The sequence below is a fragment of the Triturus cristatus genome, chromosome 2_1 (assembly GCF_964204655.1).
Source record: "Triturus cristatus chromosome 2_1, aTriCri1.1, whole genome shotgun sequence".
NCBI lineage: Eukaryota > Metazoa > Chordata > Amphibia > Caudata > Salamandridae > Triturus > Triturus cristatus.
The window spans coordinates 365,924,541-365,950,055 of record NC_140581.1 but is presented as its reverse complement, the minus strand read 5'-3'; the positions used below and the strand labels follow the sequence as shown (position 1 = coordinate 365,950,055).

General features: G+C 60.2%; 26 non-coding genes across 26 annotated transcripts; all 26 read right to left on the bottom strand.

The window, feature by feature from the left end:
* Positions 1-734: 734 nt before the first annotated feature.
* Positions 735-898, bottom strand: LOC146864629 (U1 spliceosomal RNA). The gene has a single exon (XR_014977892.1). It is a non-coding gene; the product is annotated as a U1 spliceosomal RNA (small nuclear RNA).
* A 617-nt stretch (positions 899-1,515) lies between these two features.
* LOC146864628 (U1 spliceosomal RNA) lies at positions 1,516-1,679 on the bottom strand. Its single transcript, XR_014977890.1, has one exon. It is a non-coding gene; the product is annotated as a U1 spliceosomal RNA (small nuclear RNA).
* Positions 1,680-2,593: 914 nt separating this feature from the next.
* LOC146864627 (U1 spliceosomal RNA) lies at positions 2,594-2,757 on the bottom strand. Its single transcript, XR_014977889.1, has one exon. It is a non-coding gene; the product is annotated as a U1 spliceosomal RNA (small nuclear RNA).
* A 617-nt stretch (positions 2,758-3,374) lies between these two features.
* On the bottom strand, positions 3,375-3,538 carry LOC146864626 (U1 spliceosomal RNA). Its single transcript, XR_014977888.1, has one exon. It is a non-coding gene; the product is annotated as a U1 spliceosomal RNA (small nuclear RNA).
* A 914-nt stretch (positions 3,539-4,452) lies between these two features.
* On the bottom strand, positions 4,453-4,616 carry LOC146864625 (U1 spliceosomal RNA). Its single transcript, XR_014977887.1, has one exon. It is a non-coding gene; the product is annotated as a U1 spliceosomal RNA (small nuclear RNA).
* A 914-nt stretch (positions 4,617-5,530) lies between these two features.
* On the bottom strand, positions 5,531-5,694 carry LOC146864624 (U1 spliceosomal RNA). The gene has a single exon (XR_014977886.1). It is a non-coding gene; the product is annotated as a U1 spliceosomal RNA (small nuclear RNA).
* Positions 5,695-6,311: 617 nt separating this feature from the next.
* On the bottom strand, positions 6,312-6,475 carry LOC146864623 (U1 spliceosomal RNA). The gene has a single exon (XR_014977885.1). It is a non-coding gene; the product is annotated as a U1 spliceosomal RNA (small nuclear RNA).
* Positions 6,476-7,389: 914 nt separating this feature from the next.
* LOC146864622 (U1 spliceosomal RNA) lies at positions 7,390-7,553 on the bottom strand. The gene has a single exon (XR_014977884.1). It is a non-coding gene; the product is annotated as a U1 spliceosomal RNA (small nuclear RNA).
* A 914-nt stretch (positions 7,554-8,467) lies between these two features.
* Positions 8,468-8,631, bottom strand: LOC146864621 (U1 spliceosomal RNA). Its single transcript, XR_014977883.1, has one exon. It is a non-coding gene; the product is annotated as a U1 spliceosomal RNA (small nuclear RNA).
* Positions 8,632-9,248: 617 nt separating this feature from the next.
* Positions 9,249-9,412, bottom strand: LOC146864620 (U1 spliceosomal RNA). The gene has a single exon (XR_014977882.1). It is a non-coding gene; the product is annotated as a U1 spliceosomal RNA (small nuclear RNA).
* A 914-nt stretch (positions 9,413-10,326) lies between these two features.
* On the bottom strand, positions 10,327-10,490 carry LOC146864619 (U1 spliceosomal RNA). Its single transcript, XR_014977881.1, has one exon. It is a non-coding gene; the product is annotated as a U1 spliceosomal RNA (small nuclear RNA).
* A 914-nt stretch (positions 10,491-11,404) lies between these two features.
* On the bottom strand, positions 11,405-11,568 carry LOC146864618 (U1 spliceosomal RNA). The gene has a single exon (XR_014977879.1). It is a non-coding gene; the product is annotated as a U1 spliceosomal RNA (small nuclear RNA).
* A 617-nt stretch (positions 11,569-12,185) lies between these two features.
* Positions 12,186-12,349, bottom strand: LOC146864617 (U1 spliceosomal RNA). The gene has a single exon (XR_014977878.1). It is a non-coding gene; the product is annotated as a U1 spliceosomal RNA (small nuclear RNA).
* A 914-nt stretch (positions 12,350-13,263) lies between these two features.
* LOC146864616 (U1 spliceosomal RNA) lies at positions 13,264-13,427 on the bottom strand. Its single transcript, XR_014977877.1, has one exon. It is a non-coding gene; the product is annotated as a U1 spliceosomal RNA (small nuclear RNA).
* Positions 13,428-14,341: 914 nt separating this feature from the next.
* LOC146864615 (U1 spliceosomal RNA) lies at positions 14,342-14,505 on the bottom strand. Its single transcript, XR_014977876.1, has one exon. It is a non-coding gene; the product is annotated as a U1 spliceosomal RNA (small nuclear RNA).
* A 617-nt stretch (positions 14,506-15,122) lies between these two features.
* Positions 15,123-15,286, bottom strand: LOC146864614 (U1 spliceosomal RNA). Its single transcript, XR_014977875.1, has one exon. It is a non-coding gene; the product is annotated as a U1 spliceosomal RNA (small nuclear RNA).
* A 914-nt stretch (positions 15,287-16,200) lies between these two features.
* On the bottom strand, positions 16,201-16,364 carry LOC146864613 (U1 spliceosomal RNA). The gene has a single exon (XR_014977873.1). It is a non-coding gene; the product is annotated as a U1 spliceosomal RNA (small nuclear RNA).
* A 914-nt stretch (positions 16,365-17,278) lies between these two features.
* On the bottom strand, positions 17,279-17,442 carry LOC146864612 (U1 spliceosomal RNA). The gene has a single exon (XR_014977872.1). It is a non-coding gene; the product is annotated as a U1 spliceosomal RNA (small nuclear RNA).
* A 617-nt stretch (positions 17,443-18,059) lies between these two features.
* On the bottom strand, positions 18,060-18,223 carry LOC146864611 (U1 spliceosomal RNA). Its single transcript, XR_014977871.1, has one exon. It is a non-coding gene; the product is annotated as a U1 spliceosomal RNA (small nuclear RNA).
* A 914-nt stretch (positions 18,224-19,137) lies between these two features.
* LOC146864610 (U1 spliceosomal RNA) lies at positions 19,138-19,301 on the bottom strand. The gene has a single exon (XR_014977870.1). It is a non-coding gene; the product is annotated as a U1 spliceosomal RNA (small nuclear RNA).
* A 617-nt stretch (positions 19,302-19,918) lies between these two features.
* Positions 19,919-20,082, bottom strand: LOC146864609 (U1 spliceosomal RNA). The gene has a single exon (XR_014977869.1). It is a non-coding gene; the product is annotated as a U1 spliceosomal RNA (small nuclear RNA).
* Positions 20,083-20,996: 914 nt separating this feature from the next.
* Positions 20,997-21,160, bottom strand: LOC146864608 (U1 spliceosomal RNA). The gene has a single exon (XR_014977867.1). It is a non-coding gene; the product is annotated as a U1 spliceosomal RNA (small nuclear RNA).
* Positions 21,161-22,074: 914 nt separating this feature from the next.
* LOC146864607 (U1 spliceosomal RNA) lies at positions 22,075-22,238 on the bottom strand. Its single transcript, XR_014977866.1, has one exon. It is a non-coding gene; the product is annotated as a U1 spliceosomal RNA (small nuclear RNA).
* Positions 22,239-22,855: 617 nt separating this feature from the next.
* Positions 22,856-23,019, bottom strand: LOC146864606 (U1 spliceosomal RNA). Its single transcript, XR_014977865.1, has one exon. It is a non-coding gene; the product is annotated as a U1 spliceosomal RNA (small nuclear RNA).
* A 914-nt stretch (positions 23,020-23,933) lies between these two features.
* LOC146864605 (U1 spliceosomal RNA) lies at positions 23,934-24,097 on the bottom strand. The gene has a single exon (XR_014977864.1). It is a non-coding gene; the product is annotated as a U1 spliceosomal RNA (small nuclear RNA).
* Positions 24,098-24,714: 617 nt separating this feature from the next.
* On the bottom strand, positions 24,715-24,878 carry LOC146864604 (U1 spliceosomal RNA). Its single transcript, XR_014977863.1, has one exon. It is a non-coding gene; the product is annotated as a U1 spliceosomal RNA (small nuclear RNA).
* Positions 24,879-25,515: the final 637 nt, after the last annotated feature.

Sequence of the window (25,515 nt, the reverse complement as noted above, 5' to 3'; positions counted from 1 at the left end):
TCCCACAGGCCTCGGCCGGCCAGCAACATTTGCATGTCCACGCCCACCGGCAGCGCCAATCAGGGCCCTGCTTTCGCTATGCTGCACCTTGCTGACACGGGTGGGGGAAAGCCAGGGCTACAGCAAGCACAGAAGGGCGATTGCCATGTCGACTTTGGGCCCAGAAGCAGAGATTTGGGGCTTTTGAAGCCTAAGAGCTGCCACTGAGGCCGCCTCTAGAGGTATGCAGTGCCCTGTTGCCTGGCTAGGCCCCAGTCGACTGCTTGTGGCTGAAAGCCAGGGACAAACAGGCCTGCAAGCGAGCAGGGGTTCTCGCCCTGAGCCCCTCACGCCTTCCCGAACGCTCCCAAACGCTGCCGACAGAACCCTCGCCGGGCAGAGCCCTCGCCGGGCCACGGCCTGGGGTCCTCAGCCAGAGTCTGGGCCTGGGGAGGCTAGGGCGAGGCAAGAGGCTGGCAGCCAGGCCACAGCCCCAGGGGGGCGATGGAAAGGAGCAGACATGTCACCTGGCCAGGGCCTACTTCCCTGTCTCTGGATAGGTCCCCAGAGTGGGAGGCTGCAGCTATCCCATCATTCCCCAGGCTCAGTACTTAGCATGTGATTCCCTCTTGCCCACGCCCCCGCCCCCCTCCAATCCAGCCGCAGCACCCCAGAAAGAACACAGAAGACGAGAAAGGGTGCTCCAGACTCCTTTTTATTTTTTTTTCCTTTTTGTCTTTCTTGAAACCAGAGATCAGGGGAAAGCGCGAACGCAGTCCCCCACTACCAGAAATTATGCAGTCGAGTATCCCGCATTTGGGGACATCGCAGGGGTCAGCACATCCGAAGTGCAATGGATGAGCCTCACCCTGGGAGAACCACCTTCGTGATCATGGTGTCTCCCCTGCCAGGTAAGTATGAGTTGGAAGGGGACAGGGCGAGGGCGGGCCGCTGAGCATCTCCCCGCAGAGCGAGGGTGGCATTCACACAGGCAAGGCCTGAGGCCGGGCGAAGCAGAGCATGGGCATTGTGGGGCGCAAGGTGACCAGCCAAGGCCCCTGTGCCCACTTTGGAAAGCGCGCAGCTACCCACAGCAGCTTCCCACAGGCCTCGGCCGGCCAGCAACATTTGCATGTCCACGCCCACCGGCAGCGCCAATCAGGGCCCTGCTTTCGCTATGCTGCACCTTGCTGACACGGGTGGGGGAAAGCCAGGGCTACAGCAAGCACACGAGAGGGCTTGGCAGGCCTAAATCGGGCCCAAAAGCAGATTTTTCAGGCCCTTTAAACTGTGCACAAGCAAAGGCTTTCGCAAGCACAACAGAGGGCTTGCCAGGTCGAAATCGGGCCCAGAAGCACGTTTCTAAGCCCTGAGCCAGCATCCCCAGGCTTGTAAATTTGCATATCTAATTGGCCCTCGCCCACTCCCCATTCCAGCCAGCTTACAGCACCCTGGACGGACCACAAGAAACGTCAAAGGGTGCTCCAGACTCCTTTTTATTTTTTTTTCCTTTTTGTCTTTCTTGAAACCAGAGATCAGGGGAAAGCGCGAACGCAGTCCCCCACTACCAGAAATTATGCAGTCGAGTATCCCGCATTTGGGGACATCGCAGGGGTCAGCACATCCGAAGTGCAATGGATGAGCCTCACCCTGGGAGAACCACCTTCGTGATCATGGTGTCTCCCCTGCCAGGTAAGTATGAGTTGGAAGGGGACAGGGTGAGGGCGGGCCGCTGGGCATCTCCCCGCAGAGCGAGGGTGGCATTCACACAGGCAAGGCCTGAGGCCGGGCGAAGCAGAGCATGGGCATTGTGGGGCGCAAGGTGACCAGCCAAGGCCCCTGTGCCCACTTTGGAAAGCGCGCAGCTACCCACAGCAGCTTCCCACAGGCCTCGGCCGGCCAGCAACATTTGCATGTCCACGCCCACCGGCAGCGCCAATCAGGGCCCTGCTTTCGCTATGCTGCACCTTGCTGACACGGGTGGGGGAAAGCCAGGGCTACAGCAAGCACAGAAGGGCGATTGCCATGTCGACTTTGGGCCCAGAAGCAGAGATTTGGGGCTTTTGAAGCCTAAGAGCTGCCACTGAGGCCGCCTCTAGAGGTATGCAGTGCCCTGTTGCCTGGCTAGGCCCCAGTCGACTGCTTGTGGCTGAAAGCCAGGGACAAACAGGCCTGCAAGCGAGCAGGGGTTCTCGCCCTGAGCCCCTCACGCCTTCCCGAACGCTCCCAAACGCTGCCGACAGAACCCTCGCCGGGCAGAGCCCTCGCCGGGCCACGGCCTGGGGTCCTCAGCCAGAGTCTGGGCCTGGGGAGGCTAGGGCGAGGCAAGAGGCTGGCAGCCAGGCCACAGCCCCAGGGGGGCGATGGAAAGGAGCAGACATGTCACCTGGCCAGGGCCTACTTCCCTGTCTCTGGATAGGTCCCCAGAGTGGGAGGCTGCAGCTATCCCATCATTCCCCAGGCTCAGTACTTAGCATGTGATTCCCTCTTGCCCACGCCCCCGCCCCCCTCCAATCCAGCCGCAGCACCCCAGAAAGAACACAGAAGACGAGAAAGGGTGCTCCAGACTCCTTTTTATTTTTTTTTCCTTTTTGTCTTTCTTGAAACCAGAGATCAGGGGAAAGCGCGAACGCAGTCCCCCACTACCAGAAATTATGCAGTCGAGTATCCCGCATTTGGGGACATCGCAGGGGTCAGCACATCCGAAGTGCAATGGATGAGCCTCACCCTGGGAGAACCACCTTCGTGATCATGGTGTCTCCCCTGCCAGGTAAGTATGAGTTGGAAGGGGACAGGGCGAGGGCGGGCCGCTGAGCATCTCCCCGCAGAGCGAGGGTGGCATTCACACAGGCAAGGCCTGAGGCCGGGCGAAGCAGAGCATGGGCATTGTGGGGCGCAAGGTGACCAGCCAAGGCCCCTGTGCCCACTTTGGAAAGCGCGCAGCTACCCACAGCAGCTTCCCACAGGCCTCGGCCGGCCAGCAACATTTGCATGTCCACGCCCACCGGCAGCGCCAATCAGGGCCCTGCTTTCGCTATGCTGCACCTTGCTGACACGGGTGGGGGAAAGCCAGGGCTACAGCAAGCACACGAGAGGGCTTGGCAGGCCTAAATCGGGCCCAAAAGCAGATTTTTCAGGCCCTTTAAACTGTGCACAAGCAAAGGCTTTCGCAAGCACAACAGAGGGCTTGCCAGGTCGAAATCGGGCCCAGAAGCACGTTTCTAAGCCCTGAGCCAGCATCCCCAGGCTTGTAAATTTGCATATCTAATTGGCCCTCGCCCACTCCCCATTCCAGCCAGCTTACAGCACCCTGGACGGACCACAAGAAACGTCAAAGGGTGCTCCAGACTCCTTTTTATTTTTTTTTCCTTTTTGTCTTTCTTGAAACCAGAGATCAGGGGAAAGCGCGAACGCAGTCCCCCACTACCAGAAATTATGCAGTCGAGTATCCCGCATTTGGGGACATCGCAGGGGTCAGCACATCCGAAGTGCAATGGATGAGCCTCACCCTGGGAGAACCACCTTCGTGATCATGGTGTCTCCCCTGCCAGGTAAGTATGAGTTGGAAGGGGACAGGGTGAGGGCGGGCCGCTGGGCATCTCCCCGCAGAGCGAGGGTGGCATTCACACAGGCAAGGCCTGAGGCCGGGCGAAGCAGAGCATGGGCATTGTGGGGCGCAAGGTGACCAGCCAAGGCCCCTGTGCCCACTTTGGAAAGCGCGCAGCTACCCACAGCAGCTTCCCACAGGCCTCGGCCGGCCAGCAACATTTGCATGTCCACGCCCACCGGCAGCGCCAATCAGGGCCCTGCTTTCGCTATGCTGCACCTTGCTGACACGGGTGGGGGAAAGCCAGGGCTACAGCAAGCACAGAAGGGCGATTGCCATGTCGACTTTGGGCCCAGAAGCAGAGATTTGGGGCTTTTGAAGCCTAAGAGCTGCCACTGAGGCCGCCTCTAGAGGTATGCAGTGCCCTGTTGCCTGGCTAGGCCCCAGTCGACTGCTTGTGGCTGAAAGCCAGGGACAAACAGGCCTGCAAGCGAGCAGGGGTTCTCGCCCTGAGCCCCTCACGCCTTCCCGAACGCTCCCAAACGCTGCAGACAGAACCCTCGCCGGGCAGAGCCCTCGCCGGGCCACGGCCTGGGGTCCTCAGCCAGAGTCTGGGCCTGGGAAGGCTAGGGCGAGGCAAGAGGCTGGCAGCCAGGCCACAGCCCCAGGGGGGCGATGGAAAGGAGCAGACATGTCACCTGGCCAGGGCCTACTTCCCTGTCTCTGGATAGGTCCCCAGAGTGGGAGGCTGCAGCTATCCCATCATTCCCCAGGCTCAGTACTTAGCATGTGATTCCCTCTTGCCCACGCCCCCGCCCCCCTCCAATCCAGCCGCAGCACCCCAGAAAGAACACAGAAGACGAGAAAGGGTGCTCCAGACTCCTTTTTATTTTTTTTTCCTTTTTGTCTTTCTTGAAACCAGAGATCAGGGGAAAGCGCGAACGCAGTCCCCCACTACCAGAAATTATGCAGTCGAGTATCCCGCATTTGGGGACATCGCAGGGGTCAGCACATCCGAAGTGCAATGGATGAGCCTCACCCTGGGAGAACCACCTTCGTGATCATGGTGTCTCCCCTGCCAGGTAAGTATGAGTTGGAAGGGGACAGGGTGAGGGCGGGCCGCTGGGCATCTCCCCGCAGAGCGAGGGTGGCATTCACACAGGCAAGGCCTGAGGCCGGGCGAAGCAGAGCATGGGCATTGTGGGGCGCAAGGTGACCAGCCAAGGCCCCTGTGCCCACTTTGGAAAGCGCGCAGCTACCCACAGCAGCTTCCCACAGGCCTCGGCCGGCCAGCAACATTTGCATGTCCACGCCCACCGGCAGCGCCAATCAGGGCCCTGCTTTCGCTATGCTGCACCTTGCTGACACGGGTGGGGGAAAGCCAGGGCTACAGCAAGCACAGAAGGGCGATTGCCATGTCGACTTTGGGCCCAGAAGCAGAGATTTGGGGCTTTTGAAGCCTAAGAGCTGCCACTGAGGCCGCCTCTAGAGGTATGCAGTGCCCTGTTGCCTGGCTAGGCCCCAGTCGACTGCTTGTGGCTGAAAGCCAGGGACAAACAGGCCTGCAAGCGAGCAGGGGTTCTCGCCCTGAGCCCCTCACGCCTTCCCGAACGCTCCCAAACGCTGCCGACAGAACCCTCGCCGGGCAGAGCCCTCGCCGGGCCACGGCCTGGGGTCCTCAGCCAGAGTCTGGGCCTGGGGAGGCTAGGGCGAGGCAAGAGGCTGGCAGCCAGGCCACAGCCCCAGGGGGGCGATGGAAAGGAGCAGACATGTCACCTGGCCAGGGCCTACTTCCCTGTCTCTGGATAGGTCCCCAGAGTGGGAGGCTGCAGCTATCCCATCATTCCCCAGGCTCAGTACTTAGCATGTGATTCCCTCTTGCCCACGCCCCCGCCCCCCTCCAATCCAGCCGCAGCACCCCAGAAAGAACACAGAAGACGAGAAAGGGTGCTCCAGACTCCTTTTTATTTTTTTTTCCTTTTTGTCTTTCTTGAAACCAGAGATCAGGGGAAAGCGCGAACGCAGTCCCCCACTACCAGAAATTATGCAGTCGAGTATCCCGCATTTGGGGACATCGCAGGGGTCAGCACATCCGAAGTGCAATGGATGAGCCTCACCCTGGGAGAACCACCTTCGTGATCATGGTGTCTCCCCTGCCAGGTAAGTATGAGTTGGAAGGGGACAGGGTGAGGGCGGGCCGCTGGGCATCTCCCCGCAGAGCGAGGGTGGCATTCACACAGGCAAGGCCTGAGGCCGGGCGAAGCAGAGCATGGGCATTGTGGGGCGCAAGGTGACCAGCCAAGGCCCCTGTGCCCACTTTGGAAAGCGCGCAGCTACCCACAGCAGCTTCCCACAGGCCTCGGCCGGCCAGCAACATTTGCATGTCCACGCCCACCGGCAGCGCCAATCAGGGCCCTGCTTTCGCTATGCTGCACCTTGCTGACACGGGTGGGGGAAAGCCAGGGCTACAGCAAGCACACGAGAGGGCTTGGCAGGCCTAAATCGGGCCCAAAAGCAGATTTTTCAGGCCCTTTAAACTGTGCACAAGCAAAGGCTTTCGCAAGCACAACAGAGGGCTTGCCAGGTCGAAATCGGGCCCAGAAGCACGTTTCTAAGCCCTGAGCCAGCATCCCCAGGCTTGTAAATTTGCATATCTAATTGGCCCTCGCCCACTCACCATTCCAGCCAGCTTACAGCACCCTGGACGGACCACAAGAAACGTCAAAGGGTGCTCCAGACTCCTTTTTATTTTTTTTTCCTTTTTGTCTTTCTTGAAACCAGAGATCAGGGGAAAGCGCGAACGCAGTCCCCCACTACCAGAAATTATGCAGTCGAGTATCCCGCATTTGGGGACATCGCAGGGGTCAGCACATCCGAAGTGCAATGGATGAGCCTCACCCTGGGAGAACCACCTTCGTGATCATGGTGTCTCCCCTGCCAGGTAAGTATGAGTTGGAAGGGGACAGGGTGAGGGCGGGCCGCTGGGCATCTCCCCGCAGAGCGAGGGTGGCATTCACACAGGCAAGGCCTGAGGCCGGGCGAAGCAGAGCATGGGCATTGTGGGGCGCAAGGTGACCAGCCAAGGCCCCTGTGCCCACTTTGGAAAGCGCGCAGCTACCCACAGCAGCTTCCCACAGGCCTCGGCCGGCCAGCAACATTTGCATGTCCACACCCACCGGCAGCGCCAATCAGGGCCCTGCTTTCGCTATGCTGCACCTTGCTGACACGGGTGGGGGAAAGCCAGGGCTACAGCAAGCACAGAAGGGCGATTGCCATGTCGACTTTGGGCCCAGAAGCAGAGATTTGGGGCTTTTGAAGCCTAAGAGCTGCCACTGAGGCCGCCTCTAGAGGTATGCAGTGCCCTGTTGCCTGGCTAGGCCCCAGTCGACTGCTTGTGGCTGAAAGCCAGGGACAAACAGGCCTGCAAGCGAGCAGGGGTTCTCGCCCTGAGCCCCTCACGCCTTCCCGAACGCTCCCAAACGCTGCCGACAGAACCCTCGCCGGGCAGAGCCCTCGCCGGGCCACGGCCTGGGGTCCTCAGCCAGAGTCTGGGCCTGGGGAGGCTAGGGCGAGGCAAGAGGCTGGCAGCCAGGCCACAGCCCCAGGGGGGCGATGGAAAGGAGCAGACATGTCACCTGGCCAGGGCCTACTTCCCTGTCTCTGGATAGGTCCCCAGAGTGGGAGGCTGCAGCTATCCCATCATTCCCCAGGCTCAGTACTTAGCATGTGATTCCCTCTTGCCCACGCCCCCGCCCCCCTCCAATCCAGCCGCAGCACCCCAGAAAGAACACAGAAGACGAGAAAGGGTGCTCCAGACTCCTTTTTATTTTTTTTTCCTTTTTGTCTTTCTTGAAACCAGAGATCAGGGGAAAGCGCGAACGCAGTCCCCCACTACCAGAAATTATGCAGTCGAGTATCCCGCATTTGGGGACATCGCAGGGGTCAGCACATCCGAAGTGCAATGGATGAGCCTCACCCTGGGAGAACCACCTTCGTGATCATGGTGTCTCCCCTGCCAGGTAAGTATGAGTTGGAAGGGGACAGGGTGAGGGCGGGCCGCTGGGCATCTCCCCGCAGAGCGAGGGTGGCATTCACACAGGCAAGGCCTGAGGCCGGGCGAAGCAGAGCATGGGCATTGTGGGGCGCAAGGTGACCAGCCAAGGCCCCTGTGCCCACTTTGGAAAGCGCGCAGCTACCCACAGCAGCTTCCCACAGGCCTCGGCCGGCCAGCAACATTTGCATGTCCACGCCCACCGGCAGCGCCAATCAGGGCCCTGCTTTCGCTATGCTGCACCTTGCTGACACGGGTGGGGGAAAGCCAGGGCTACAGCAAGCACAGAAGGGCGATTGCCATGTCGACTTTGGGCCCAGAAGCAGAGATTTGGGGCTTTTGAAGCCTAAGAGCTGCCACTGAGGCCGCCTCTAGAGGTATGCAGTGCCCTGTTGCCTGGCTAGGCCCCAGTCGACTGCTTGTGGCTGAAAGCCAGGGACAAACAGGCCTGCAAGCGAGCAGGGGTTCTCGCCCTGAGCCCCTCACGCCTTCCCGAACGCTCCCAAACGCTGCCGACAGAACCCTCGCCGGGCAGAGCCCTCGCCGGGCCACGGCCTGGGGTCCTCAGCCAGAGTCTGGGCCTGGGGAGGCTAGGGCGAGGCAAGAGGCTGGCAGCCAGGCCACAGCCCCAGGGGGGCGATGGAAAGGAGCAGACATGTCACCTGGCCAGGGCCTACTTCCCTGTCTCTGGATAGGTCCCCAGAGTGGGAGGCTGCAGCTATCCCATCATTCCCCAGGCTCAGTACTTAGCATGTGATTCCCTCTTGCCCACGCCCCCGCCCCCCTCCAATCCAGCCGCAGCACCCCAGAAAGAACACAGAAGACGAGAAAGGGTGCTCCAGACTCCTTTTTATTTTTTTTTCCTTTTTGTCTTTCTTGAAACCAGAGATCAGGGGAAAGCGCGAACGCAGTCCCCCACTACCAGAAATTATGCAGTCGAGTATCCCGCATTTGGGGACATCGCAGGGGTCAGCACATCCGAAGTGCAATGGATGAGCCTCACCCTGGGAGAACCACCTTCGTGATCATGGTGTCTCCCCTGCCAGGTAAGTATGAGTTGGAAGGGGACAGGGCGAGGGCGGGCCGCTGAGCATCTCCCCGCAGAGCGAGGGTGGCATTCACACAGGCAAGGCCTGAGGCCGGGCGAAGCAGAGCATGGGCATTGTGGGGCGCAAGGTGACCAGCCAAGGCCCCTGTGCCCACTTTGGAAAGCGCGCAGCTACCCACAGCAGCTTCCCACAGGCCTCGGCCGGCCAGCAACATTTGCATGTCCACGCCCACCGGCAGCGCCAATCAGGGCCCTGCTTTCGCTATGCTGCACCTTGCTGACACGGGTGGGGGAAAGCCAGGGCTACAGCAAGCACACGAGAGGGCTTGGCAGGCCTAAATCGGGCCCAAAAGCAGATTTTTCAGGCCCTTTAAACTGTGCACAAGCAAAGGCTTTCGCAAGCACAACAGAGGGCTTGCCAGGTCGAAATCGGGCCCAGAAGCACGTTTCTAAGCCCTGAGCCAGCATCCCCAGGCTTGTAAATTTGCATATCTAATTGGCCCTCGCCCACTCCCCATTCCAGCCAGCTTACAGCACCCTGGACGGACCACAAGAAACGTCAAAGGGTGCTCCAGACTCCTTTTTATTTTTTTTTCCTTTTTGTCTTTCTTGAAACCAGAGATCAGGGGAAAGCGCGAACGCAGTCCCCCACTACCAGAAATTATGCAGTCGAGTATCCCGCATTTGGGGACATCGCAGGGGTCAGCACATCCGAAGTGCAATGGATGAGCCTCACCCTGGGAGAACCACCTTCGTGATCATGGTGTCTCCCCTGCCAGGTAAGTATGAGTTGGAAGGGGACAGGGTGAGGGCGGGCCGCTGGGCATCTCCCCGCAGAGCGAGGGTGGCATTCACACAGGCAAGGCCTGAGGCCGGGCGAAGCAGAGCATGGGCATTGTGGGGCGCAAGGTGACCAGCCAAGGCCCCTGTGCCCACTTTGGAAAGCGCGCAGCTACCCACAGCAGCTTCCCACAGGCCTCGGCCGGCCAGCAACATTTGCATGTCCACGCCCACCGGCAGCGCCAATCAGGGCCCTGCTTTCGCTATGCTGCACCTTGCTGACACGGGTGGGGGAAAGCCAGGGCTACAGCAAGCACAGAAGGGCGATTGCCATGTCGACTTTGGGCCCAGAAGCAGAGATTTGGGGCTTTTGAAGCCTAAGAGCTGCCACTGAGGCCGCCTCTAGAGGTATGCAGTGCCCTGTTGCCTGGCTAGGCCCCAGTCGACTGCTTGTGGCTGAAAGCCAGGGACAAACAGGCCTGCAAGCGAGCAGGGGTTCTCGCCCTGAGCCCCTCACGCCTTCCCGAACGCTCCCAAACGCTGCAGACAGAACCCTCGCCGGGCAGAGCCCTCGCCGGGCCACGGCCTGGGGTCCTCAGCCAGAGTCTGGGCCTGGGAAGGCTAGGGCGAGGCAAGAGGCTGGCAGCCAGGCCACAGCCCCAGGGGGGCGATGGAAAGGAGCAGACATGTCACCTGGCCAGGGCCTACTTCCCTGTCTCTGGATAGGTCCCCAGAGTGGGAGGCTGCAGCTATCCCATCATTCCCCAGGCTCAGTACTTAGCATGTGATTCCCTCTTGCCCACGCCCCCGCCCCCCTCCAATCCAGCCGCAGCACCCCAGAAAGAACACAGAAGACGAGAAAGGGTGCTCCAGACTCCTTTTTATTTTTTTTTCCTTTTTGTCTTTCTTGAAACCAGAGATCAGGGGAAAGCGCGAACGCAGTCCCCCACTACCAGAAATTATGCAGTCGAGTATCCCGCATTTGGGGACATCGCAGGGGTCAGCACATCCGAAGTGCAATGGATGAGCCTCACCCTGGGAGAACCACCTTCGTGATCATGGTGTCTCCCCTGCCAGGTAAGTATGAGTTGGAAGGGGACAGGGTGAGGGCGGGCCGCTGGGCATCTCCCCGCAGAGCGAGGGTGGCATTCACACAGGCAAGGCCTGAGGCCGGGCGAAGCAGAGCATGGGCATTGTGGGGCGCAAGGTGACCAGCCAAGGCCCCTGTGCCCACTTTGGAAAGCGCGCAGCTACCCACAGCAGCTTCCCACAGGCCTCGGCCGGCCAGCAACATTTGCATGTCCACGCCCACCGGCAGCGCCAATCAGGGCCCTGCTTTCGCTATGCTGCACCTTGCTGACACGGGTGGGGGAAAGCCAGGGCTACAGCAAGCACAGAAGGGCGATTGCCATGTCGACTTTGGGCCCAGAAGCAGAGATTTGGGGCTTTTGAAGCCTAAGAGCTGCCACTGAGGCCGCCTCTAGAGGTATGCAGTGCCCTGTTGCCTGGCTAGGCCCCAGTCGACTGCTTGTGGCTGAAAGCCAGGGACAAACAGGCCTGCAAGCGAGCAGGGGTTCTCGCCCTGAGCCCCTCACGCCTTCCCGAACGCTCCCAAACGCTGCCGACAGAACCCTCGCCGGGCAGAGCCCTCGCCGGGCCACGGCCTGGGGTCCTCAGCCAGAGTCTGGGCCTGGGGAGGCTAGGGCGAGGCAAGAGGCTGGCAGCCAGGCCACAGCCCCAGGGGGGCGATGGAAAGGAGCAGACATGTCACCTGGCCAGGGCCTACTTCCCTGTCTCTGGATAGGTCCCCAGAGTGGGAGGCTGCAGCTATCCCATCATTCCCCAGGCTCAGTACTTAGCATGTGATTCCCTCTTGCCCACGCCCCCGCCCCCCTCCAATCCAGCCGCAGCACCCCAGAAAGAACACAGAAGACGAGAAAGGGTGCTCCAGACTCCTTTTTATTTTTTTTTCCTTTTTGTCTTTCTTGAAACCAGAGATCAGGGGAAAGCGCGAACGCAGTCCCCCACTACCAGAAATTATGCAGTCGAGTATCCCGCATTTGGGGACATCGCAGGGGTCAGCACATCCGAAGTGCAATGGATGAGCCTCACCCTGGGAGAACCACCTTCGTGATCATGGTGTCTCCCCTGCCAGGTAAGTATGAGTTGGAAGGGGACAGGGTGAGGGCGGGCCGCTGGGCATCTCCCCGCAGAGCGAGGGTGGCATTCACACAGGCAAGGCCTGAGGCCGGGCGAAGCAGAGCATGGGCATTGTGGGGCGCAAGGTGACCAGCCAAGGCCCCTGTGCCCACTTTGGAAAGCGCGCAGCTACCCACAGCAGCTTCCCACAGGCCTCGGCCGGCCAGCAACATTTGCATGTCCACGCCCACCGGCAGCGCCAATCAGGGCCCTGCTTTCGCTATGCTGCACCTTGCTGACACGGGTGGGGGAAAGCCAGGGCTACAGCAAGCACACGAGAGGGCTTGGCAGGCCTAAATCGGGCCCAAAAGCAGATTTTTCAGGCCCTTTAAACTGTGCACAAGCAAAGGCTTTCGCAAGCACAACAGAGGGCTTGCCAGGTCGAAATCGGGCCCAGAAGCACGTTTCTAAGCCCTGAGCCAGCATCCCCAGGCTTGTAAATTTGCATATCTAATTGGCCCTCGCCCACTCACCATTCCAGCCAGCTTACAGCACCCTGGACGGACCACAAGAAACGTCAAAGGGTGCTCCAGACTCCTTTTTATTTTTTTTTCCTTTTTGTCTTTCTTGAAACCAGAGATCAGGGGAAAGCGCGAACGCAGTCCCCCACTACCAGAAATTATGCAGTCGAGTATCCCGCATTTGGGGACATCGCAGGGGTCAGCACATCCGAAGTGCAATGGATGAGCCTCACCCTGGGAGAACCACCTTCGTGATCATGGTGTCTCCCCTGCCAGGTAAGTATGAGTTGGAAGGGGACAGGGTGAGGGCGGGCCGCTGGGCATCTCCCCGCAGAGCGAGGGTGGCATTCACACAGGCAAGGCCTGAGGCCGGGCGAAGCAGAGCATGGGCATTGTGGGGCGCAAGGTGACCAGCCAAGGCCCCTGTGCCCACTTTGGAAAGCGCGCAGCTACCCACAGCAGCTTCCCACAGGCCTCGGCCGGCCAGCAACATTTGCATGTCCACACCCACCGGCAGCGCCAATCAGGGCCCTGCTTTCGCTATGCTGCACCTTGCTGACACGGGTGGGGGAAAGCCAGGGCTACAGCAAGCACAGAAGGGCGATTGCCATGTCGACTTTGGGCCCAGAAGCAGAGATTTGGGGCTTTTGAAGCCTAAGAGCTGCCACTGAGGCCGCCTCTAGAGGTATGCAGTGCCCTGTTGCCTGGCTAGGCCCCAGTCGACTGCTTGTGGCTGAAAGCCAGGGACAAACAGGCCTGCAAGCGAGCAGGGGTTCTCGCCCTGAGCCCCTCACGCCTTCCCGAACGCTCCCAAACGCTGCCGACAGAACCCTCGCCGGGCAGAGCCCTCGCCGGGCCACGGCCTGGGGTCCTCAGCCAGAGTCTGGGCCTGGGGAGGCTAGGGCGAGGCAAGAGGCTGGCAGCCAGGCCACAGCCCCAGGGGGGCGATGGAAAGGAGCAGACATGTCACCTGGCCAGGGCCTACTTCCCTGTCTCTGGATAGGTCCCCAGAGTGGGAGGCTGCAGCTATCCCATCATTCCCCAGGCTCAGTACTTAGCATGTGATTCCCTCTTGCCCACGCCCCCGCCCCCCTCCAATCCAGCCGCAGCACCCCAGAAAGAACACAGAAGACGAGAAAGGGTGCTCCAGACTCCTTTTTATTTTTTTTTCCTTTTTGTCTTTCTTGAAACCAGAGATCAGGGGAAAGCGCGAACGCAGTCCCCCACTACCAGAAATTATGCAGTCGAGTATCCCGCATTTGGGGACATCGCAGGGGTCAGCACATCCGAAGTGCAATGGATGAGCCTCACCCTGGGAGAACCACCTTCGTGATCATGGTGTCTCCCCTGCCAGGTAAGTATGAGTTGGAAGGGGACAGGGTGAGGGCGGGCCGCTGGGCATCTCCCCGCAGAGCGAGGGTGGCATTCACACAGGCAAGGCCTGAGGCCGGGCGAAGCAGAGCATGGGCATTGTGGGGCGCAAGGTGACCAGCCAAGGCCCCTGTGCCCACTTTGGAAAGCGCGCAGCTACCCACAGCAGCTTCCCACAGGCCTCGGCCGGCCAGCAACATTTGCATGTCCACGCCCACCGGCAGCGCCAATCAGGGCCCTGCTTTCGCTATGCTGCACCTTGCTGACACGGGTGGGGGAAAGCCAGGGCTACAGCAAGCACAGAAGGGCGATTGCCATGTCGACTTTGGGCCCAGAAGCAGAGATTTGGGGCTTTTGAAGCCTAAGAGCTGCCACTGAGGCCGCCTCTAGAGGTATGCAGTGCCCTGTTGCCTGGCTAGGCCCCAGTCGACTGCTTGTGGCTGAAAGCCAGGGACAAACAGGCCTGCAAGCGAGCAGGGGTTCTCGCCCTGAGCCCCTCACGCCTTCCCGAACGCTCCCAAACGCTGCAGACAGAACCCTCGCCGGGCAGAGCCCTCGCCGGGCCACGGCCTGGGGTCCTCAGCCAGAGTCTGGGCCTGGGGAGGCTAGGGCGAGGCAAGAGGCTGGCAGCCAGGCCACAGCCCCAGGGGGGCGATGGAAAGGAGCAGACATGTCACCTGGCCAGGGCCTACTTCCCTGTCTCTGGATAGGTCCCCAGAGTGGGAGGCTGCAGCTATCCCATCATTCCCCAGGCTCAGTACTTAGCATGTGATTCCCTCTTGCCCACGCCCCCGCCCCCCTCCAATCCAGCCGCAGCACCCCAGAAAGAACACAGAAGACGAGAAAGGGTGCTCCAGACTCCTTTTTATTTTTTTTTCCTTTTTGTCTTTCTTGAAACCAGAGATCAGGGGAAAGCGCGAACGCAGTCCCCCACTACCAGAAATTATGCAGTCGAGTATCCCGCATTTGGGGACATCGCAGGGGTCAGCACATCCGAAGTGCAATGGATGAGCCTCACCCTGGGAGAACCACCTTCGTGATCATGGTGTCTCCCCTGCCAGGTAAGTATGAGTTGGAAGGGGACAGGGTGAGGGCGGGCCGCTGGGCATCTCCCCGCAGAGCGAGGGTGGCATTCACACAGGCAAGGCCTGAGGCCGGGCGAAGCAGAGCATGGGCATTGTGGGGTGCAAGGTGACCAGCCAAGGCCCCTGTGCCCACTTTGGAAAGCGCGCAGCTACCCACAGCAGCTTCCCACAGGCCTCGGCCGGCCAGCAACATTTGCATGTCCACGCCCACCGGCAGCGCCAATCAGGGCCCTGCTTTCGCTATGCTGCACCTTGCTGACACGGGTGGGGGAAAGCCAGGGCTACAGCAAGCACACGAGAGGGCTTGGCAGGCCTAAATCGGGCCCAAAAGCAGATTTTTCAGGCCCTTTAAACTGTGCACAAGCAAAGGCTTTCGCAAGCACAACAGAGGGCTTGCCAGGTCGAAATCGGGCCCAGAAGCACGTTTCTAAGCCCTGAGCCAGCATCCCCAGGCTTGTAAATTTGCATATCTAATTGGCCCTCGCCCACTCACCATTCCAGCCAGCTTACAGCACCCTGGACGGACCACAAGAAACGTCAAAGGGTGCTCCAGACTCCTTTTTATTTTTTTTTCCTTTTTGTCTTTCTTGAAACCAGAGATCAGGGGAAAGCGCGAACGCAGTCCCCCACTACCAGAAATTATGCAGTCGAGTATCCCGCATTTGGGGACATCGCAGGGGTCAGCACATCCGAAGTGCAATGGATGAGCCTCACCCTGGGAGAACCACCTTCGTGATCATGGTGTCTCCCCTGCCAGGTAAGTATGAGTTGGAAGGGGACAGGGTGAGGGCGGGCCGCTGGGCATCTCCCCGCAGAGCGAGGGTGGCATTCACACAGGCAAGGCCTGAGGCCGGGCGAAGCAGAGCATGGGCATTGTGGGGCGCAAGGTGACCAGCCAAGGCCCCTGTGCCCACTTTGGAAAGCGCGCAGCTACCCACAGCAGCTTCCCACAGGCCTCGGCCGGCCAGCAACATTTGCATGTCCACACCCACCGGCAGCGCCAATCAGGGCCCTGCTTTCGCTATGCTGCACCTTGCTGACACGGGTGGGGGAAAGCCAGGGCTACAGCAAGCACAGAAGGGCGATTGCCATGTCGACTTTGGGCCCAGAAGCAGAGATTTGGGGCTTTTGAAGCCTAAGAGCTGCCACTGAGGCCGCCTCTAGAGGTATGCAGTGCCCTGTTGCCTGGCTAGGCCCCAGTCGACTGCTTGTGGCTGAAAGCCAGGGACAAACAGGCCTGCAAGCGAGCAGGGGTTCTCGCCCTGAGCCCCTCACGCCTTCCCGAACGCTCCCAAACGCTGCCGACAGAACCCTCGCCGGGCAGAGCCCTCGCCGGGCCACGGCCTGGGGTCCTCAGCCAGAGTCTGGGCCTGGGGAGGCTAGGGCGAGGCAAGAGGCTGGCAGCCAGGCCACAGCCCCAGGGGGGCGATGGAAAGGAGCAGACATGTCACCTGGCCAGGGCCTACTTCCCTGTCTCTGGATAGGTCCCCAGAGTGGGAGGCTGCAGCTATCCCATCATTCCCCAGGCTCAGTACTTAGCATGTGATTCCCTCTTGCCCACGCCCCCGCCCCCCTCCAATCCAGCCGCAGCACCCCAGAAAGAACACAGAAGACGAGAAAGGGTGCTCCAGACTCCTTTTTATTTTTTTTTCCTTTTTGTCTTTCTTGAAACCAGAGATCAGGGGAAAGCGCGAACGCAGTCCCCCACTACCAGAAATTATGCAGTCGAGTATCCCGCATTTGGGGACATCGCAGGGGTCAGCACATCCGAAGTGCAATGGATGAGCCTCACCCTGGGAGAACCACCTTCGTGATCATGGTGTCTCCCCTGCCAGGTAAGTATGAGTTGGAAGGGGACAGGGCGAGGGCGGGCCGCTGAGCATCTCCCCGCAGAGCGAGGGTGGCATTCACACAGGCAAGGCCTGAGGCCGGGCGAAGCAGAGCATGGGCATTGTGGGGCGCAAGGTGACCAGCCAAGGCCCCTGTGCCCACTTTGGAAAGCGCGCAGCTACCCACAGCAGCTTCCCACAGGCCTCGGCCGGCCAGCAACATTTGCATGTCCACGCCCACCGGCAGCGCCAATCAGGGCCCTGCTTTCGCTATGCTGCACCTTGCTGACACGGGTGGGGGAAAGCCAGGGCTACAGCAAGCACAGAAGGGCGATTGCCATGTCGACTTTGGGCCCAGAAGCAGAGATTTGGGGCTTTTGAAGCCTAAGAGCTGCCACTGAGGCCGCCTCTAGAGGTATGCAGTGCCCTGTTGCCTGGCTAGGCCCCAGTCGACTGCTTGTGGCTGAAAGCCAGGGACAAACAGGCCTGCAAGCGAGCAGGGGTTCTCGCCCTGAGCCCCTCACGCCTTCCCGAACGCTCCCAAACGCTGCCGACAGAACCCTCGCCGGGCAGAGCCCTCGCCGGGCCACGGCCTGGGGTCCTCAGCCAGAGTCTGGGCCTGGGGAGGCTAGGGCGAGGCAAGAGGCTGGCAGCCAGGCCACAGCCCCAGGGGGGCGATGGAAAGGAGCAGACATGTCACCTGGCCAGGGCCTACTTCCCTGTCTCTGGATAGGTCCCCAGAGTGGGAGGCTGCAGCTATCCCATCATTCCCCAGGCTCAGTACTTAGCATGTGATTCCCTCTTGCCCACGCCCCCGCCCCCCTCCAATCCAGCCGCAGCACCCCAGAAAGAACACAGAAGACGAGAAAGGGTGCTCCAGACTCCTTTTTATTTTTTTTTCCTTTTTGTCTTTCTTGAAACCAGAGATCAGGGGAAAGCGCGAACGCAGTCCCCCACTACCAGAAATTATGCAGTCGAGTATCCCGCATTTGGGGACATCGCAGGGGTCAGCACATCCGAAGTGCAATGGATGAGCCTCACCCTGGGAGAACCACCTTCGTGATCATGGTGTCTCCCCTGCCAGGTAAGTATGAGTTGGAAGGGGACAGGGTGAGGGCGGGCCGCTGGGCATCTCCCCGCAGAGCGAGGGTGGCATTCACACAGGCAAGGCCTGAGGCCGGGCGAAGCAGAGCATGGGCATTGTGGGGCGCAAGGTGACCAGCCAAGGCCCCTGTGCCCACTTTGGAAAGCGCGCAGCTACCCACAGCAGCTTCCCACAGGCCTCGGCCGGCCAGCAACATTTGCATGTCCACGCCCACCGGCAGCGCCAATCAGGGCCCTGCTTTCGCTATGCTGCACCTTGCTGACACGGGTGGGGGAAAGCCAGGGCTACAGCAAGCACACGAGAGGGCTTGGCAGGCCTAAATCGGGCCCAAAAGCAGATTTTTCAGGCCCTTTAAACTGTGCACAAGCAAAGGCTTTCGCAAGCACAACAGAGGGCTTGCCAGGTCGAAATCGGGCCCAGAAGCACGTTTCTAAGCCCTGAGCCAGCATCCCCAGGCTTGTAAATTTGCATATCTAATTGGCCCTCGCCCACTCCCCATTCCAGCCAGCTTACAGCACCCTGGACGGACCACAAGAAACGTCAAAGGGTGCTCCAGACTCCTTTTTATTTTTTTTTCCTTTTTGTCTTTCTTGAAACCAGAGATCAGGGGAAAGCGCGAACGCAGTCCCCCACTACCAGAAATTATGCAGTCGAGTATCCCGCATTTGGGGACATCGCAGGGGTCAGCACATCCGAAGTGCAATGGATGAGCCTCACCCTGGGAGAACCACCTTCGTGATCATGGTGTCTCCCCTGCCAGGTAAGTATGAGTTGGAAGGGGACAGGGTGAGGGCGGGCCGCTGGGCATCTCCCCGCAGAGCGAGGGTGGCATTCACACAGGCAAGGCCTGAGGCCGGGCGAAGCAGAGCATGGGCATTGTGGGGCGCAAGGTGACCAGCCAAGGCCCCTGTGCCCACTTTGGAAAGCGCGCAGCTACCCACAGCAGCTTCCCACAGGCCTCGGCCGGCCAGCAACATTTGCATGTCCACACCCACCGGCAGCGCCAATCAGGGCCCTGCTTTCGCTATGCTGCACCTTGCTGACACGGGTGGGGGAAAGCCAGGGCTACAGCAAGCACAGAAGGGCGATTGCCATGTCGACTTTGGGCCCAGAAGCAGAGATTTGGGGCTTTTGAAGCCTAAGAGCTGCCACTGAGGCCGCCTCTAGAGGTATGCAGTGCCCTGTTGCCTGGCTAGGCCCCAGTCGACTGCTTGTGGCTGAAAGCCAGGGACAAACAGGCCTGCAAGCGAGCAGGGGTTCTCGCCCTGAGCCCCTCACGCCTTCCCGAACGCTCCCAAACGCTGCCGACAGAACCCTCGCCGGGCAGAGCCCTCGCCGGGCCACGGCCTGGGGTCCTCAGCCAGAGTCTGGGCCTGGGGAGGCTAGGGCGAGGCAAGAGGCTGGCAGCCAGGCCACAGCCCCAGGGGGGCGATGGAAAGGAGCAGACATGTCACCTGGCCAGGGCCTACTTCCCTGTCTCTGGATAGGTCCCCAGAGTGGGAGGCTGCAGCTATCCCATCATTCCCCAGGCTCAGTACTTAGCATGTGATTCCCTCTTGCCCACGCCCCCGCCCCCCTCCAATCCAGCCGCAGCACCCCAGAAAGAACACAGAAGACGAGAAAGGGTGCTCCAGACTCCTTTTTATTTTTTTTTCCTTTTTGTCTTTCTTGAAACCAGAGATCAGGGGAAAGCGCGAACGCAGTCCCCCACTACCAGAAATTATGCAGTCGAGTATCCCGCATTTGGGGACATCGCAGGGGTCAGCACATCCGAAGTGCAATGGATGAGCCTCACCCTGGGAGAACCACCTTCGTGATCATGGTGTCTCCCCTGCCAGGTAAGTATGAGTTGGAAGGGGACAGGGCGAGGGCGGGCCGCTGAGCATCTCCCCGCAGAGCGAGGGTGGCATTCACACAGGCAAGGCCTGAGGCCGGGCGAAGCAGAGCATGGGCATTGTGGGGCGCAAGGTGACCAGCCAAGGCCCCTGTGCCCACTTTGGAAAGCGCGCAGCTACCCACAGCAGCTTCCCACAGGCCTCGGCCGGCCAGCAACATTTGCATGTCCACGCCCACCGGCAGCGCCAATCAGGGCCCTGCTTTCGCTATGCTGCACCTTGCTGACACGGGTGGGGGAAAGCCAGGGCTACAGCAAGCACACGAGAGGGCTTGGCAGGCCTAAATCGGGCCCAAAAGCAGATTTTTCAGGCCCTTTAAACTGTGCACAAGCAAAGGCTTTCGCAAGCACAACAGAGGGCTTGCCAGGTCGAAATCGGGCCCAGAAGCACGTTTCTAAGCCCTGAGCCAGCATCCCCAGGCTTGTAAATTTGCATATCTAATTGGCCCTCGCCCACTCCCCATTCCAGCCAGCTTACAGCACCCTGGACGGACCACAAGAAACGTCAAAGGGTGCTCCAGACTCCTTTTTATTTTTTTTTCCTTTTTGTCTTTCTTGAAACCAGAGATCAGGGGAAAGCGCGAACGCAGTCCCCCACTACCAGAAATTATGCAGTCGAGTATCCCGCATTTGGGGACATCGCAGGGGTCAGCACATCCGAAGTGCAATGGATGAGCCTCACCCTGGGAGAACCACCTTCGTGATCATGGTGTCTCCCCTGCCAGGTAAGTATGAGTTGGAAGGGGACAGGGTGAGGGCGGGCCGCTGGGCATCTCCCCGCAGAGCGAGGGTGGCATTCACACAGGCAAGGCCTGAGGCCGGGCGAAGCAGAGCATGGGCATTGTGGGGCGCAAGGTGACCAGCCAAGGCCCCTGTGCCCACTTTGGAAAGCGCGCAGCTACCCACAGCAGCTTCCCACAGGCCTCGGCCGGCCAGCAACATTTGCATGTCCACGCCCACCGGCAGCGCCAATCAGGGCCCTGCTTTCGCTATGCTGCACCTTGCTGACACGGGTGGGGGAAAGCCAGGGCTACAGCAAGCACAGAAGGGCGATTGCCATGTCGACTTTGGGCCCAGAAGCAGAGATTTGGGGCTTTTGAAGCCTAAGAGCTGCCACTGAGGCCGCCTCTAGAGGTATGCAGTGCCCTGTTGCCTGGCTAGGCCCCAGTCGACTGCTTGTGGCTGAAAGCCAGGGACAAACAGGCCTGCAAGCGAGCAGGGGTTCTCGCCCTGAGCCCCTCACGCCTTCCCTCACGCTCCCAAACGCTGCAGACAGAACCCTCGCCGGGCAGAGCCCTCGCCGGGCCACGGCCTGGGGTCCTCAGCCAGAGTCTGGGCCTGGGAAGGCTAGGGCGAGGCAAGAGGCTGGCAGCCAGGCCACAGCCCCAGGGGGGCGATGGAAAGGAGCAGACATGTCACCTGGCCAGGGCCTACTTCCCTGTCTCTGGATAGGTCCCCAGAGTGGGAGGCTGCAGCTATCCCATCATTCCCCAGGCTCAGTACTTAGCATGTGATTCCCTCTTGCCCACGCCCCCGCCCCCCTCCAATCCAGCCGCAGCACCCCAGAAAGAACACAGAAGACGAGAAAGGGTGCTCCAGACTCCTTTTTATTTTTTTTTCCTTTTTGTCTTTCTTGAAACCAGAGATCAGGGGAAAGCGCGAACGCAGTCCCCCACTACCAGAAATTATGCAGTCGAGTATCCCGCATTTGGGGACATCGCAGGGGTCAGCACATCCGAAGTGCAATGGATGAGCCTCACCCTGGGAGAACCACCTTCGTGATCATGGTGTCTCCCCTGCCAGGTAAGTATGAGTTGGAAGGGGACAGGGTGAGGGCGGGCCGCTGGGCATCTCCCCGCAGAGCGAGGGTGGCATTCACACAGGCAAGGCCTGAGGCCGGGCGAAGCAGAGCATGGGCATTGTGGGGCGCAAGGTGACCAGCCAAGGCCCCTGTGCCCACTTTGGAAAGCGCGCAGCTACCCACAGCAGCTTCCCACAGGCCTCGGCCGGCCAGCAACATTTGCATGTCCACGCCCACCGGCAGCGCCAATCAGGGCCCTGCTTTCGCTATGCTGCACCTTGCTGACACGGGTGGGGGAAAGCCAGGGCTACAGCAAGCACAGAAGGGCGATTGCCATGTCGACTTTGGGCCCAGAAGCAGAGATTTGGGGCTTTTGAAGCCTAAGAGCTGCCACTGAGGCCGCCTCTAGAGGTATGCAGTGCCCTGTTGCCTGGCTAGGCCCCAGTCGACTGCTTGTGGCTGAAAGCCAGGGACAAACAGGCCTGCAAGCGAGCAGGGGTTCTCGCCCTGAGCCCCTCACGCCTTCCCGAACGCTCCCAAACGCTGCAGACAGAACCCTCGCCGGGCAGAGCCCTCGCCGGGCCACGGCCTGGGGTCCTCAGCCAGAGTCTGGGCCTGGGGAGGCTAGGGCGAGGCAAGAGGCTGGCAGCCAGGCCACAGCCCCAGGGGGGCGATGGAAAGGAGCAGACATGTCACCTGGCCAGGGCCTACTTCCCTGTCTCTGGATAGGTCCCCAGAGTGGGAGGCTGCAGCTATCCCATCATTCCCCAGGCTCAGTACTTAGCATGTGATTCCCTCTTGCCCACGCCCCCGCCCCCCTCCAATCCAGCCGCAGCACCCCAGAAAGAACACAGAAGACGAGAAAGGGTGCTCCAGACTCCTTTTTATTTTTTTTTCCTTTTTGTCTTTCTTGAAACCAGAGATCAGGGGAAAGCGCGAACGCAGTCCCCCACTACCAGAAATTATGCAGTCGAGTATCCCGCATTTGGGGACATCGCAGGGGTCAGCACATCCGAAGTGCAATGGATGAGCCTCACCCTGGGAGAACCACCTTCGTGATCATGGTGTCTCCCCTGCCAGGTAAGTATGAGTTGGAAGGGGACAGGGTGAGGGCGGGCCGCTGGGCATCTCCCCGCAGAGCGAGGGTGGCATTCACACAGGCAAGGCCTGAGGCCGGGCGAAGCAGAGCATGGGCATTGTGGGGCGCAAGGTGACCAGCCAAGGCCCCTGTGCCCACTTTGGAAAGCGCGCAGCTACCCACAGCAGCTTCCCACAGGCCTCGGCCGGCCAGCAACATTTGCATGTCCACGCCCACCGGCAGCGCCAATCAGGGCCCTGCTTTCGCTATGCTGCACCTTGCTGACACGGGTGGGGGAAAGCCAGGGCTACAGCAAGCACACGAGAGGGCTTGGCAGGCCTAAATCGGGCCCAAAAGCAGATTTTTCAGGCCCTTTAAACTGTGCACAAGCAAAGGCTTTCGCAAGCACAACAGAGGGCTTGCCAGGTCGAAATCGGGCCCAGAAGCACGTTTCTAAGCCCTGAGCCAGCATCCCCAGGCTTGTAAATTTGCATATCTAATTGGCCCTCGCCCACTCCCCATTCCAGCCAGCTTACAGCACCCTGGACGGACCACAAGAAACGTCAAAGGGTGCTCCAGACTCCTTTTTATTTTTTTTTCCTTTTTGTCTTTCTTGAAACCAGAGATCAGGGGAAAGCGCGAACGCAGTCCCCCACTACCAGAAATTATGCAGTCGAGTATCCCGCATTTGGGGACATCGCAGGGGTCAGCACATCCGAAGTGCAATGGATGAGCCTCACCCTGGGAGAACCACCTTCGTGATCATGGTGTCTCCCCTGCCAGGTAAGTATGAGTTGGAAGGGGACAGGGTGAGGGCGGGCCGCTGGGCATCTCCCCGCAGAGCGAGGGTGGCATTCACACAGGCAAGGCCTGAGGCCGGGCGAAGCAGAGCATGGGCATTGTGGGGCGCAAGGTGACCAGCCAAGGCCCCTGTGCCCACTTTGGAAAGCGCGCAGCTACCCACAGCAGCTTCCCACAGGCCTCGGCCGGCCAGCAACATTTGCATGTCCACACCCACCGGCAGCGCCAATCAGGGCCCTGCTTTCGCTATGCTGCACCTTGCTGACACGGGTGGGGGAAAGCCAGGGCTACAGCAAGCACAGAAGGGCGATTGCCATGTCGACTTTGGGCCCAGAAGCAGAGATTTGGGGCTTTTGAAGCCTAAGAGCTGCCACTGAGGCCGCCTCTAGAGGTATGCAGTGCCCTGTTGCCTGGCTAGGCCCCAGTCGACTGCTTGTGGCTGAAAGCCAGGGACAAACAGGCCTGCAAGCGAGCAGGGGTTCTCGCCCTGAGCCCCTCACGCCTTCCCGAACGCTCCCAAACGCTGCCGACAGAACCCTCGCCGGGCAGAGCCCTCGCCGGGCCACGGCCTGGGGTCCTCAGCCAGAGTCTGGGCCTGGGGAGGCTAGGGCGAGGCAAGAGGCTGGCAGCCAGGCCACAGCCCCAGGGGGGCGATGGAAAGGAGCAGACATGTCACCTGGCCAGGGCCTACTTCCCTGTCTCTGGATAGGTCCCCAGAGTGGGAGGCTGCAGCTATCCCATCATTCCCCAGGCTCAGTACTTAGCATGTGATTCCCTCTTGCCCACGCCCCCGCCCCCCTCCAATCCAGCCGCAGCACCCCAGAAAGAACACAGAAGACGAGAAAGGGTGCTCCAGACTCCTTTTTATTTTTTTTTCCTTTTTGTCTTTCTTGAAACCAGAGATCAGGGGAAAGCGCGAACGCAGTCCCCCACTACCAGAAATTATGCAGTCGAGTATCCCGCATTTGGGGACATCGCAGGGGTCAGCACATCCGAAGTGCAATGGATGAGCCTCACCCTGGGAGAACCACCTTCGTGATCATGGTGTCTCCCCTGCCAGGTAAGTATGAGTTGGAAGGGGACAGGGCGAGGGCGGGCCGCTGAGCATCTCCCCGCAGAGCGAGGGTGGCATTCACACAGGCAAGGCCTGAGGCCGGGCGAAGCAGAGCATGGGCATTGTGGGGCGCAAGGTGACCAGCCAAGGCCCCTGTGCCCACTTTGGAAAGCGCGCAGCTACCCACAGCAGCTTCCCACAGGCCTCGGCCGGCCAGCAACATTTGCATGTCCACGCCCACCGGCAGCGCCAATCAGGGCCCTGCTTTCGCTATGCTGCACCTTGCTGACACGGGTGGGGGAAAGCCAGGGCTACAGCAAGCACACGAGAGGGCTTGGCAGGCCTAAATCGGGCCCAAAAGCAGATTTTTCAGGCCCTTTAAACTGTGCACAAGCAAAGGCTTTCGCAAGCACAACAGAGGGCTTGCCAGGTCGAAATCGGGCCCAGAAGCACGTTTCTAAGCCCTGAGCCAGCATCCCCAGGCTTGTAAATTTGCATATCTAATTGGCCCTCGCCCACTCCCCATTCCAGCCAGCTTACAGCACCCTGGACGGACCACAAGAAACGTCAAAGGGTGCTCCAGACTCCTTTTTATTTTTTTTTCCTTTTTGTCTTTCTTGAAACCAGAGATCAGGGGAAAGCGCGAACGCAGTCCCCCACTACCAGAAATTATGCAGTCGAGTATCCCGCATTTGGGGACATCGCAGGGGTCAGCACATCCGAAGTGCAATGGATGAGCCTCACCCTGGGAGAACCACCTTCGTGATCATGGTGTCTCCCCTGCCAGGTAAGTATGAGTTGGAAGGGGACAGGGTGAGGGCGGGCCGCTGGGCATCTCCCCGCAGAGCGAGGGTGGCATTCACACAGGCAAGGCCTGAGGCCGGGCGAAGCAGAGCATGGGCATTGTGGGGCGCAAGGTGACCAGCCAAGGCCCCTGTGCCCACTTTGGAAAGCGCGCAGCTACCCACAGCAGCTTCCCACAGGCCTCGGCCGGCCAGCAACATTTGCATGTCCACGCCCACCGGCAGCGCCAATCAGGGCCCTGCTTTCGCTATGCTGCACCTTGCTGACACGGGTGGGGGAAAGCCAGGGCTACAGCAAGCACAGAAGGGCGATTGCCATGTCGACTTTGGGCCCAGAAGCAGAGATTTGGGGCTTTTGAAGCCTAAGAGCTGCCACTGAGGCCGCCTCTAGAGGTATGCAGTGCCCTGTTGCCTGGCTAGGCCCCAGTCGACTGCTTGTGGCTGAAAGCCAGGGACAAACAGGCCTGCAAGCGAGCAGGGGTTCTCGCCCTGAGCCCCTCACGCCTTCCCTCACGCTCCCAAACGCTGCAGACAGAACCCTCGCCGGGCAGAGCCCTCGCCGGGCCACGGCCTGGGGTCCTCAGCCAGAGTCTGGGCCTGGGAAGGCTAGGGCGAGGCAAGAGGCTGGC